This window comes from Malus domestica, chromosome 10 (genome assembly GCF_042453785.1).
Source record: "Malus domestica chromosome 10, GDT2T_hap1".
NCBI classification, from domain to species: domain Eukaryota; kingdom Viridiplantae; phylum Streptophyta; class Magnoliopsida; order Rosales; family Rosaceae; genus Malus; species Malus domestica.
This window is the reverse complement of record NC_091670.1, coordinates 8497561-8512148: the sequence shown is the minus strand read 5'-3', so window position 1 is coordinate 8512148 and position 14588 is coordinate 8497561. Positions and strand designations below refer to the sequence as shown.

The following is a 14588-nucleotide window of genomic DNA, read 5'->3' as shown; positions in this document are numbered from 1 at the left end:
TATCACTTCGGCAACGCAAATTCAACCAAAAACACAAATTTAACTCCAAATCTTCAATGTCATGTCACTAATCAATCATTTACAACTGTATAATTTTTCAATTTTTTATACAAAGAAAATTGAACTAAGCAAATACAAAGGATTAGAGACCAAGAACGAGAAAATATCAATGAAAAGCCTCACATACTCTCTTCTCTGCCCCTTTAACCACTGCATGCAGCTCCACTTTCATCCCTCACTCACTGAAAATAATAGAAATCAAAGTCACTCAATGATGAAAATCCCTCAAAATAGACCACACATATAATTAGTATAGGCAGACTATTTTTCACTTAACGGAAACTTAAAAAAAAAAAAAAAAAAAAAAAAAAGGAATCAACTAGAGGAAAAGATGATATTTTTTTGGTCAAAAGAGGAAAACATGAGCAAATCCTTGCAAGCAGATATGATAAAATCTAATAATTTCAATGGAGAGAGAGTCATTATTCCTAGCACCATTTGATAAAATCCTAATCATTATTGCTTATAACCAGGTTAATACATGATGTAGAAGCAACCTTAGATATATATCTCATGGAGGCCTTTAAAGCCCACACCACATCGAACTTTAACGATCTAAATCATCTATTTTTTAAGTTGCACCTTGTATATCACCCTTGCAAAATATTTGCCAAATCAGAAATATTTGAGGTATCTAATTGAGTTTAAAGAAATCGACGAGCACTGTATTATAAGAAAACATTGAAATTTCATCTTGGTAATTAAATAGACAAATGATTTCGGATTGAATTGAATTTTTGCAAGGATGATTTATAAATCAAGACTTACAAAATAGACAGTTTTGATCGTTAAAATTTGGTGTGAAATGAATCCCACAACTAATCCCCATGTTTTGAATAAAATGGAAATCCCTTTCCGAAAAGGCATGTATATCTCATTACCTATTAATATGTATCCAACCTTTATCCATCTATATAGATATATCTCATATGCATGCAACATTCAATTTCACAATATAAACTGAAACAAAAGAGAGAGAGAGAGAGAGCAGTAAATTCAATAGTGGGTAAAAAGGATTATAAACACAACTGACCGCATGTATTTTATGTGGGTGTAATTGGCACAAAACGAACAAGTGAGTCGGACGCTTTTTAACATCCACCCACACCCTCATTGCAAGTGGTCCAATTGGCACAAAACGAACAAGAACGTTCGGACCACTTATGACCACCAACCTTCATCAATTAATTCTCCAGAACCCATCCAATCAAGCAATATGCACTTTTTATTTGACTTTGAGGACTATACGGAAAAACAAGAAAGCATTAATCTAAGTTACTAACCAAATTCACATTAGCAAGACAATAAATATAGCTCAAATTAGTAGCAAAAGAAACATGAAGGAACAATGTAAAAATTGAAACTTGCAACCAACCAGTTACAGGACGCCTAAAAAAATTTCTACTTTTGAGGTTATAAAGGTCTTTATGGATAACGTAATGGCTTAAAAGAATATTTACCGTAAATGTGAGGCATTCATGCACCCTCAAGCATTCATGCACTCTCTAAAAGACACAAGTCCTAAGATCAACTTCATCTCTAAAAAATACGCTGGTATACAGCCTATTTAATCCACTCAATGAACAATGATAGACCTCAATGAATAGTAATTAACCAAATGCATCTCCACTCCTAAAACTAAATAGCCTAGTCAATTTTATTAAAATATTATTAATTTTTATTATAAAATAAAATAATAATACTTTTATTTTTAATTTCTGACTTTATAAAAAATATTATTAATTTCTGACATTTTATTAATTTTTTTAAAGTTTTTTGGTCGAAAAATCTGGACCGTTGATCTGAAATTCGAACGGTCCTAATTGTGCCACGTCAGTAGCCATTAATTTTAAATTTAAATTTTTTTTTACCGTTGGAAATCCAACGGACACAGAGGCGCCACGTATCCCCATGCCAAAGCCCCATATTGTGCTTGCACAGTGGGCCCCACCTCTGCGACGCTATAGGCCGCTTGCAACCATGCGTGCATGTTTTCCACGCGCCTGGCGCAAAAAAAAAAGGATTTCAGGTGGTTGACGTCAACCTAGCGTCATGTGGGCCGGTCTCTAGCTTAGCATGTTTTGGCACGGCCTATGGACTGGCTTGGGCTGGGTGACAGCCTATTTGGATGGGCTGGAGGGTTTTTAAGGGGTGCCAACCTATTTTTCCAACTTTGGACAAGCCTATGTGCTTGGGGTGGAGTTGCTCTAATTGCTTCCAAATTTCCAATCCACCCACTATTGAATTCTTTATCAAACATTTATGTCCCATTAATGTAGGATGGGTTCAATTCCTTTCGGTTCGTTTTTTTACCGAAATCAAAAACCAAACCAAAGTTACTATTCAGTTCAATTCGGTTTTTCTTTCGCTTTGTTTTGGTTATGTTTTGACGGTTTGGTTTGATTTCAGTTTTGTTTATATATATATAAATTGTCACGCCTCGATCCCAATGGTTTAACGATCCACCATTAGCCCTCACATTTCATCACAACATGCCAATCAAACAAATCAAACCATATTTCAATATATACATGTCAAATCTCATTTCATAAACGTAAATCAATGGCTAAGCATTAAAAATAACAATTCAATAGAAAACATATTTATAAAACCAAGCCATATCCACACAGGATAACAATTACGAAAGCAGGGTAATCACCAATATCACATAAATTAAAATCACTCACTGAGATAAGCCGCAAAGCCTCACTAAGCCTCTATTAATACTAATTTTAACTTTATAAACAATTCGAGACATGCGTCAAACGAGAAGGACACGTCACCACAATGAGCCCATCAAGCTCCATGAAATCTCAACCACACTCTACGATAGCTGACACACTAGAAGAACTCGATCTAGTTGACTAAAGAGCCAATCGTCGATCAAGGTTGATAGTAGGGTCCACAACCCTATAAATCAAAACCAGAAGATCCGCCTATCGTATTTCTGATCCATAACTTCCCAAAATACACATTACACTTCTAGAACCACATACTAAAATTTCATTATCATCCAACGGACGGATCTCCACCAATTGCCAAATCAAGAGGCGGTCAACAATTAATTTTACTAACTTAGAAATCCAATTCGGGAAGATCCGTATATCGGATTTTCAATCCGTCAGTTCCAGCTGTCCTCAAATATTATGTTCTATAATGCATTTAATTTTGATAGCGATCCAACGGTCAAATCGTTGATTCAAATTTTGATCAAGTGATGTATCATAATGAAACTAAGTTCAAACAATCAAACCACTTCATACGGATTTCAATTATGAATTCAGGGCATCTAATTGGACTTAGAAAGACATCGTCGGTCCACTGGCCATGTCACACCCTGATCTCGACATACGTCCAGAATCGACACGTGACGTCACCGAATACCCGTATCTCTAACATACCTCGCCTCCGGAATAAGGCAAATCACAACTCAAGAATCGAATCGCATAGTAATTTTTTGTATACTTTATGACTACATCTAACCTCCTCATTAGACTGCCTACGTACCCTTATTAGGGATCAAGCCATTCGTAGATCATCTTTCGTCGAACCTTAAGCTTTTCGTAAAATACTTCTAGCAAAAATCATAGAGCATCACACTTTACACCAACCTTACGCCAAAAATATCATTATCACCTTATCATGCATGAAGGTAAGCCATTCTCATACATATGCTTTCCAATTCATACATCATATAAATCACTATGTTTCAAACAATACCGCAATTTATAGTATACAACATCTCAAATATAGTCGATGAAGCACAAAGTCATTCTCTAACCACATTGGTTAACAAGTCTAATCATAGTGACAACAATCACAACCAACATCATTCCACAATCACATCAATCAATATAACACATCATAGACCGAAATGCAGGGCTAGAGCAACACAGTTCGGCCCAAGCCTACATCTCTAAAGCTGTCTCGATCCAAACTCAATCAAACCCAAGGTGAAAATGATCCCGGACCATCTTTCAACGAAATCGCAAAGTATGAGGGATTCCGAACCATCTCTTAATAGAATCCAAGTGGATACGATTCTGGACCAGCACTCAACGGAATTGCGGAGCACAATGCATAACCACCACTAAGTGAAACCCAAGTTAGATACGATTCTGGAACATCACTCAACGAAATCCAAACAAGCATATGATTCCGGACTATCACTCAATGGAATCGCAGAATATAAGGGATTCTGGACCATCACTCAACGAAATTCAAGCAAGCATATGGTACCTACCAAATGTACTAGGTATATCTAAACCTCATCATCTCCATAAAGGTATGTCGTATTTCCCTTACCTAGATTCCTAAGCATTGCTTTTAGTTACTAACACAAGGATGCACCATCGTGGCCAAATTTTGTTTCACAAATGTAAGATACTACTAAATGCATGACTTGAATTTTAATCCTAATTAAAGTACTTTGGATTACTAATGTAACAGTATCCAAATTCAATGCCTTTTTTGGTTGATCTAAAACAATCGTTGTAAATACACATGAAGGAATAATTATAGATCATTAGTAATGATGTGTTTAACTCCGCCTATGTCTTACATGGCCGGTCCCAAGCCCGGATAAAGGAGGAGGGGGAGGGCGTCAGGTAGTCGACAGCCGGCACTCCATGATCACGTCGAATCCTTATGAAAATGAATCCAGAACAAAATCGCGCTAAAGCTAGGGCGTCACCCGTAAGTGGCGCTCTGTGTGGCCCAAGCACAGTGATAAGTGAGCAAGGGTCGCTGTATCTCCATCGGCACCCGGATGCAGTGTTAAATGAGCAAGGGGGCCATAGAAACTTCTTTTCGAACGACTCCACTCAAAGTTGTTTGGGAGCATATGCTCCTATCAACTTTACCCGGGACACACAAAAGAAGTACTTTGATCCTATTAGACGGGGGAGGGTGAAGAAGCTAGGACAGAAGGGTAGAGTTCAAGAGAGCAAAATGCGTTTAGGAACGTGGAATATAGGAACCTTAACGGGAAAATCTATGGAAGTAGTGGAAGTTATGGTGAGGAGAAGGATAAATATTATGTGCCTACAAGAAACTAAGTGGGTTGGTAGTAAGGCAAAGGATCTAGAAAACTCAGGGTTTAAACTTTGGTATTCGGGCACAAATAGAACGAGAAACGGTGTTGGCATCATCGTGGACAAGACCTTGGTACAAGATGTTGTAGATGTCAAGAGGGTAGGAGATAGAATCATGGCAATCAAGATTGTAATAGGACAAGAACTTATCAATGTGATTAGTGCGTACGCACCTCAAGTAGGGTTGGATACGAGTTCGAAGGAGAAATTTTGGGAAGATCTTGGAGACTTGGTGCAAGGAATTGCTCAGACGGAGAAGTTATTTATAGGAGGAGATTTAAATGGACACGTGGGCAGGGAGACAGGCAACTATGGAGGTTTTCATGGTGGCCATGGTTTTGGGGAGAGAAACGAGGATGGGGAAGCTATCTTGGATTTTGCAATGACATATGATCTCTTCTTAGCCAACACCTTCTTTAAGAAGAGAGAAGAACATGTGATCACCTACAAGAGTGGGTCGTCAAAAACACAAATAGATTTTCTTCTAATGAGGAAAGGGGATCGTATAACTTGTAAGGATTGCAAAGTTATACCAGGAGAGAGCGTGGCTAATCAACATCGCTTGTTGGTGATGGATGTACATATCAAAAGAGTAAGACAAAAGAACAAGACTTGGAAGTGCCCAAGGACTAGATGGTGGAATCTAAAAGAAGAAAAACAAGTCATTTTCAAAGAGAAGGTAATCACCCAATGTGTGTGGGATAGAGAGGGGGAAGCTAGCCAAATGTGGGATTCCATGGCTAGTTGTATCCGAAAAGTAGCAAAAGAGGTATTAGGAGAGTCCAAGGGCTTTGCCCCACACCAAAAGGAATCTTGGTGGTGGAATGAGGAGGTACAAACAAAGGTGAAGGCTAAGAAGGAATGTTGTAAAGCCTTATACAAGGAGAGGACCGATGAAAATGGTGAAAGGTATAGAAAAGCGAAGCAAGAGGCGAAGAAAGTTGTCAGAGAAGCTAAGTTAACGGCTTACGACGATATGTATAAACGACTAGATACCAAAGAAGGAGAGTTGGATATCTATAAACTATCTAGAGCAAGGGAAAAGAAGACAAGGGACCTAAACCAAGTGAGGTGCATCAAGGATGAGGATGGAAAGGTTCTTGCTACAGAGAACGCGGTTAGAGACAGATGGAGAGGTTATTTTCATAATCTTTTCAATGAAGGACATGAAATGAGTGCTTCTTTAGGGGAGTTGAGTAACTCAGAAGAGTGTAGAAACTACTCTTTTTATCGTCGAATCCGGAAGGAAGAAGTGGTTGTAGCTTTGAAGAAGATGAAGCATAAAAAAGCAATAGGCCCAGACAATATACCAATCGAAGTGTGGAAACTTTTGGGAGAGACAGGTATAACATGGCTCACTGACCTTTTCAATAGGATTTTGAAAACGAAGAAGATGCCAAATGAGTGGCGAACGAGCACTTTGGTGCCTATCTACAAGAATAAGGGCGACGTACAAAATTGCATGAACTATAGGGGTATTAAGCTAATGAGTCATACAATGAAGCTCTGGGAGAGAGTCATTGAGCATAGATTGAGGCAAGAGACACGGGTTTCGGACAACCAATTCGGGTTCATGCCAGGGCGCTCAACCATGGAGGCAATCTATCTCTTACGAAGATTGATGGAAAGATATAGAGATGGGAAAAAGGATTTACACATGGTCTTTATAGATTTGGAAAAAGCGTATGATAGGGTCCCAAGAGACATTCTTTGGAGGATTTTAGAGAAGAAAGGAGTATGAGTAGCATATATCCAAGCTATAAAGGATATGTATGAAGGAGCAAAGACTGCCGTAAGAACTCATGAAGGACAAACCGAAAGCTTTCCCATAACTGTAGGATTACATCAAGGCTCATCCTTAAGTCCTTACCTTTTTGCGTTGGTAATGGATGAGTTAACAGGACATATTCAAGATGATATTCCTTGGTGTATGCTTTTCGCAGACGATATAGTGTTGATAGATGAAACTCAGGAAGGGGTAAATGCAAAGCTTAACCTTTGGAGAGAAGTGTTGGAATCTAAAGGTCTTCGCCTAAGCCGATCAAAGACAGAATATATGGAGTGCAAGTTCAGTGCAAATGGAGGCCAAAACGAGTTAGGGGTGAGGATCGGAGATCAAGAAATACCAAAGAGCGACCGTTTTCGTTACCTAGGATCTATCTTGCAAAAGAACGGAGAATTAGATGGAGATCTCAACCATAGAATACAAGCTGGATGGATGAAGTGGAAGAGTGCATCCGGCGTGTTGTGTGACCGCCGTATGCCACTGAAGCTCAAGGGAAAATTTTATAGGACGGCAATAAGGCCGGCGATGCTGTATGGCACAGAATGTTGGGCGGTGAAACATCAACACGTACACAAAATGGGTGTAGCGGAGATGAGGATGCTTCGTTGGATGTGTGGGCACACGAGAAAGGATAAGATTAGGAATGAGGATATCCGGGGTAAAGTAGGAGTAGCCGAAATTGAAGGAAAGATGAGAGAAAATCGGTTACGGTGGTTTGGACATGTGCAAAGAAGGCCTACTGACGCTCCGATTAGAAGATGCGACTATGGGACAGAGGTTCAGGGCCGAAGGGGTAGAGGAAGACCTAGGAAAACTTTGGAAGAGACTCTAAGAAAAGACTTAGAGTACTTGGATCTAACGAAGGACATGACACAGGATCGAGCACAATGGCGTTCTAAGATTCATATAGCCGATCCCACTCAGTGACTTGGATTTTCCAAGTCTCCAACTGAGAAGTTTTCCTCACTCGGGAAATTAAGGGAACACTACCCCAACCTACATGCTCCACTCAGAAAGCTTCAACATACAAGCTTCAACAAAAGAAAATTCAAAGAACTTAGCGAAGAAGGCTTTGGTGTATTTAACACAATACGTTGAAATGAAGGAAAGCTTATTTATTGATATCCCCGATAAGCTACAAATATGTACATATACATGAGTCAAAATAAACACACAAGAGGGAGCCTTCACAAAGGTTGCTTAGGAGAAGTCTCAGCAGTCGGTAGAGCCCCAGAAAGAGAAGGCACCGGAGGGGGATCATTTGGAGCCTCAGTACTGGACAGAACCCTAGAAGGAGGAGGCATCAGAGGTTGATCATTCGGAGCTTCATTACGCGGTACAGCCCTAGAAGACGAAGGCAATAAATGCCTTTGGAACAAACCCACAAATCTCTGATGATCAAGTAAAACCTGACCATCAGTTTCCTTCATTTGGTCAAGCTTCCTCTTCATGTTTGTAGCATAGTCATGTGCGAGCCGGTGCAACTGTTTATTCTCATGCTTGAGCCCTCTAATCTCCTGTTTGAGACTCATCACTTCAGCCGCCAATGATTCAACTTGGCGGGTTCGAGCAAATAGGCGTTGGGCCATATTAGACACAGAACCTGCACACTGAACACTGAGAGCCAGCGAATCCTTAACAGCTAACTCATCAGACCGTTTGGAAAGTAGTCTGTTATCTTTGGGAGTGAGAAGGTTCCTGGCCACCACCGCAGCGGTCATATCATTCTTCATCACGGAATCCCTAACGGTAAGAGGACCAGTAGGGGAGACGAAGGATGGGCGCCATATGTTGTCTGGAGAAGGCGGGGCTGCCTCTTCAACAAGGTTCAAGTCAAAACGACGGTCGGAGGGGCCAGACATTTTCAAAGGTGTTGAAGAGAGAAGAGGTCGGACAAATCAAGATCTTAGAAGTGCAAGAATGAAGCTTCTACTGGTGGAGATTCAAGTGTGCTTTGGAACTTAATGCCAGCCCCTATAAAAATCTGCACTCGACGGAGCTTCAAAAATCGAAGAGGCGCCTGCTCAGAAATCGAAGAGGCGTTTGCTTTCTCAAAAGCTGGGCTGCTTAGAGATTCACGAGGGTTGATCTCAGAAATCGAAGAGGCGTTTGCTTTCTCAAAAGTTGGGCTGCTCAAAGACCACGAAGGCCGATCTCAGAAATCGAAGAGGCGCTCGCTTTCTCAAAAGCTGGGCTCCCCAGAGACCACGAGGGCCGATCTCAGAAATCGAAGAGGCACCTACTTTTCCAGCCTTGTCAGCACCTGTCACACGCACACTCAGCTTTGCGGAAATTATGGGCATTCTGTCGAAGACTTCTGGGGAAGTAGAAAACACATGAATCTTACTGTTCAATCACCCACTTCCCACACGCAACAATAGCTCATGGGTACCACAGATAATTTTGCCAAAGTTCTCTGCCAAAGTTGAGCACGTGAAGCTTGCAGCTCCCATTACATCGCTCTGACCAAGAAGGGTAAAAGAATAGCAAAGAAACAGCACTAACAAAGTTTAGACCCATAAATTTTGAAGGTCTAGCTACCATATTATTACCCACAAGGGTAAAGGAACAGTACAACTGCTGGATAATTGGAAAGTCCCTGTGTGTCAACCTCTGTGCTTCGTGGCAAGGTAGACTAGCAAACATGCCCAACCTTTACTCACATTCAAGAAAACACTCCCAATAAGATTGCTTGCTCCAAAATCGAAGAGGCACCGTCCTCCGAATCTCGAGAGCCAGACTCCCAACATGACTACTTTCTTAAAAATCGAAGAGAGGGTAAAGGAACAGTACCATTGCTGGATAATTGGAAAGTCTCTGTGTGTCAACCTCTGTGCTTCGTGGCAAGGTAGACTAGCAAACATGCCCAACCTTTACTCACATTTGAGAAAACACTCCCAACAAGATTGCTTGCTCCAAAATCGAAGAGGCACTGCCCTCCGAATCTCGAGAGCCAGACTCCCAACATGATTACTTTCTCAAAAATCGAAGAGACACTACTCCCCGAATCTTCGAGAGCCAGACCCCCAGCATGATTGCTTTCTCAAAAATCGATGAGGCATCGTTCTCCGAATCAATCGAAGAGGCGCTCGCTTTCTCAAAAGCTGGGCTGCTCAGAGACCACGAGGGCCGATCTCAGAAATCGAAGAGCCACCTACTTTTCTAGCCTTGTCAGCACCTGTCACACGCACACTCAGCTTTGCAGAAATTATGGGCATTCTGTCGAAGACTTCTGGTGAAGTAGAAAGCACATGAATCTTACTGTTCAATCACCCACTTCCCACACGCAACAATAGCTCATGGGTACCACAGATAACTTTGCCAAAGTTCTCTGCCAAAGTTGAGCACGTGAAGCTTGCAGCTCCCACTACATCGCTCTGACCAAGAAAGGTAAAAGAATAGCAAAGAAACAGCACTAACAAAGTTTAGACACATAAATTTTGAAGGTCTAGCTACCATATTATTACCCACAAGGGTAAATGAACAGTACCACTGCTGGATAATAGGAAAGTCCCTGTGTGTCAACCTCTGTGCTTCGTGGCAAGGTAGACTAGCAAACATGCCCAACCTTTACTCACATTCGAGAAAACACTCCCAACAAGATTGCTTGCTCCAAAATCGAAGAGGCACCGTCCTCCGAATCTCGAGAGCCAGACTCCCAACATGACTACTTTCTCAAAAGCGAAGAGAGGGTAAAGGAACAGTACCATTGCTGGATAATTGGAAAGTCCCTGGGTGTCAACCTTTGTGCTTCGTGGCAAGGTAGACTAGCAAACATGCCCAACCTTTACTCACATTCGAGACAACACTCCCAACAGGATTGCTTGCTCCAAAATCGAAGAGGCACCGCCCTCCGAATCTCGAGAGCCAGACTCCCAACATGATTACTTCCTCAAAAATCGAAGAGACACTGCTCTCCGAATCTCGAGAGCCAAACCCCCAGCATGATTGCTTTCTCAAAAATCGAAGAGGCATCGTTCTCCGAATCTCGAGAGCCAGATACCACAGACCACTTTTTCAAAGTGCTCTGACAGAGTTAAAACATGTGAAACTGGCAGCTCCCACTACCGTGCTATGACCAAGCAGGGTAAAGGAATAGCATTACTACTTGTTGTTAGGGAGGCTCCTATATATGTCGACCTCCATCCCCAACGGACAGGCAAACCTGCAAAAATGCTCAACCCTTCATCATATCTGAGAGGGCACTCCCAACGAAGCCTTTCGAAATATTCAGCTTTCTTTCCCCCCGATAATACCTCTACAAACAAGCTATACTAGAGCAAGAATATCTCATATCATCAGGGTTAAAAGCAAGAGTATCCCATATCATGCTTTTTCCCTGTCTTTTCCTTTGGCCTTGTTTTTACCTGCAAGACAAGGAGAAAGAGAGCAATCAGTCAGCACTTGGAATCAAGCTTCCAGCTAGGAACTGACTGCCTGGAACCCCTTACCTGATTACTTACCTGACATTGCTCTCGAGTACTCATCTTCAACATCTTATGTTTCCAGGGAAGATTTCGCATCTGCTTGAGGAACAGATAGGGCAAGTGCGAAGGATACAAGGAAGCATGTGGAGACAAGCGTAACAGCACACGTGCCGATACATCCATTACTCTGTCAAAAGCAAAAGTATCCCATATCAGCAGGGTGGAACGTACTCTAGATTTGATGGACTTGTTTTGACCCTCAAATTCTTCAGTCGGCCTTATACTCTGGAGGAAACCAGAAAACCCTCCAGCTCAGTTCAAGAATAAGCCTGTGGAAAGTTACTTCTTCAAAAGCAAAAGTATCTCATATCATCTCTTCTCATTTTTCTTCTCTTTATCCTTCATGCTGCTGCAAGATGGGGAGAAGGTGAACAATCAGTCGGAGCTCTGATTGCTTACCTTGTCTGTCACCTCTTTCAGCAGACCCCCTAGCTCGGCGACTTGGGGGACTCTTACTACATGGTTTGTATCGCACTTGACCAAGCCTGAAACTACAAGTAAGCTTCAAGTGAAATTGATACATTACCTTGTGCATCTCCACCAGTTGAAGATACCACCCCTGGATGGAGGAAGAGTACTTCCAGAGAAGATGCCACATCTACCTATGAGACAGATAAGGCAAGTCAAGACGACACCACACTCCGATACTTAGAAGTTTCGTGATTACGAGATCATTCTCCCACAATATTTCCTAATGTCATTTGTACTAAATCATTCACTTGTACTCACTAAAGGAGAGCTTGAACATATGTACTTGTGTAAACCCTTCACAATTAATGAGAACTCTTCTATTCCGTGGACGTAGCCAATCTGGGTGAACCACGTACATCTTGTGTTTGCTTTCGTATCTCTATCCATTTATATACTTATCCACACTAATGACCGGAGCAATCTAGCGAAGATCACAAAAAGCGACCGTTTTCGCTACCTAGGATCTATCTTGCAAGAGAACGGAGAATTAGATGGAGATCTCAACCATGGAATACGAGCTGGATGGATGAAGTGTAAGAGTGCATCCGGCGTGTTGTGTGACCGTCGTAGGCCACTAAAGCTCAAGGGAAAATTTTATAGGACGACAATAAGACCAGCAATGTTGTATGGCACAGAATGTTGGGCGGTGAAGCATCAACACGTACACAAAATGGGTGTAGCGGAGATGAGGATGCTTCGTGGGATGTGTGGGCACACGAGAATGGATAAGATTGGGAATGAGGATATCCGAGGTAAAGTAGGAATAGCCGAAATTGTAGGAAAGATGAGAGAAAATCGGCTCCGGTGATTTGGACATGTGCAAAGAAGGCCGACTGACGCTCCGGTTCGAAGATGTGACTACGGGACAGAGGTTCAGGGCCGAAGGGGTAGAGGAAGACCTAGGAAAACTTTGGAAGAGACTCTAAGAAAAGACTTAGAGTACTTGGATCTAACGGAGGACATGACACAAAACCGAGCGCAATGGCGTTCTAGGATTCATATAGCCGACCCCACTTAGTGGGAAAAAGCTTTGTTGTTGTTGTTGTATTAGTAATGATGTGTTTCAGTAGGTATAAAAATGCACCAACACAATAAAATAATTGAGCTTATAATCATATCACAGCTTTACTCAAATTTATCTTATAAGCCAAGGGATGGAATCATATAATGCACAACTATATAATATTCATTGTTTCTGACTTTAAAGAAATGCTTTGATCGATAAAGTTGGAACTACCCAACAACCATAGCAGCATATGAAAAAGAATTGCGAACGTAAAGGCTATTTTGGTGTAGTTCAAGAATTTGCATGCTTATGCATGAATATACAAATATGTGTATACACAACCTGAATAGGTAAAGAATACATAAATACATTGGCACATAATTGTATAAGAAAGTGGTTCTTTTGGAACCAAATACGTAACCTTATCAAGTGGTTTAAGCACAAACTCAAAATAGATAAGTAAATTAGAATTAAAGTTGTAAGAAAAAAATGATATTACAAAGGCAACATCCTCAACTCCACAAAAGCTGCAGAAAAACAGTCTTAGTCAACCTAGATTAAGCCCGATTTTGAACACCCATAACTATACCAAATGATGCAAACTTACATGAGATTCAAAGCTTGTTTTGAGTGCATTAAAAACATATAAGATTTGTAGGAAACGGGGTTTCGATTTGAAAGTTATGCAAGATACAAAATAGAACCCCGAAACTGGAATCCAGTATTTGCTGCTTTCTGGCAGCTTCGTGACTTAAAATTATACATGGTTTTGACAAATCAAAACTCAACAGAATTATGTGAAATCAGATGGGCTTTGATTATTGACATGTCTAGTTTCAAAACACATAATAATAGATCAAAAGGAATCCACAAGGACATAGTAATCAGGAGCCAAAGTAAACTACTGGAAACATAGCTTTTCTCTGCAAGCACATAAGTTCCTGCAACTTAGAACCCAAACTCTTCTAATCCAAAACATAACTTCAGAATACTTCTATATACTTCAATCATATTTATAACTTTGATTTCAATTATGTCAACAATAAACAAGAATTGGCCTTTTTACCCAAACCCTAAAACATGATAATTTGATCAACACACCCAATGTATAAAATTGAAAGTAATAAGAAGATTGATACAAAACATTTATGGAAAGAACCAAGAGAGCTAGGAGTTTTTACCAATGTTGCAGGTCGACAAAAGGAATCATACCTTCGTTATGATTCTCTTTGCTTCTTCAGACATCGTCTTCTACACTTCCTTATTCCGGTTCATAGTTTCGGGGCGGTGGGATTCCTCGTAATCCCCTTCTTGGCCAACGCCATCTCCCCCTGTTTTTTTTTCCTTTTCTGACCCGTCTCTCCCGTTCCCGTGTTGGGATTGAAACATTGTGTCCTCCATATGATGCTTGCAACATGCATCACCGAATCAACTTGAAGCTCTCCACCTCTCCATCTTGATTCTTTGGCACAAATAGTTAAGTTTTGAGATGGGACAAAATGGGTCTCAAGACCCACATACAATGCATCCGATGGTGTTGAAATCCTACAGATCTTCCTCGTGGACTCTATGCCACCATACGTGAAAACCCAACATCTGGGACCAAACAAATTACATTCTCTGGCATAGCAAGAATAATCCTCCCTGCTGAAAATCCTCTCCCTTGCTGCCATCAGGCAGCCTCT

At 41.0% G+C, this 14588-nt stretch overlaps 1 long non-coding RNA gene across 1 annotated transcript; it reads right to left on the bottom strand.

The window, feature by feature from the left end:
* Window positions 1-20: 20 nt before the first annotated feature.
* LOC114827543 (uncharacterized) lies at window positions 21-14511 on the bottom strand. Its single transcript, XR_003776635.2, has 3 exons — window positions 14116-14511; window positions 1094-1302; window positions 21-242 (listed from the first exon to the last, which is right to left on the bottom strand). It is a non-coding gene; the product is annotated as an uncharacterized lncRNA (long non-coding RNA).
* Window positions 14512-14588: the final 77 nt, after the last annotated feature.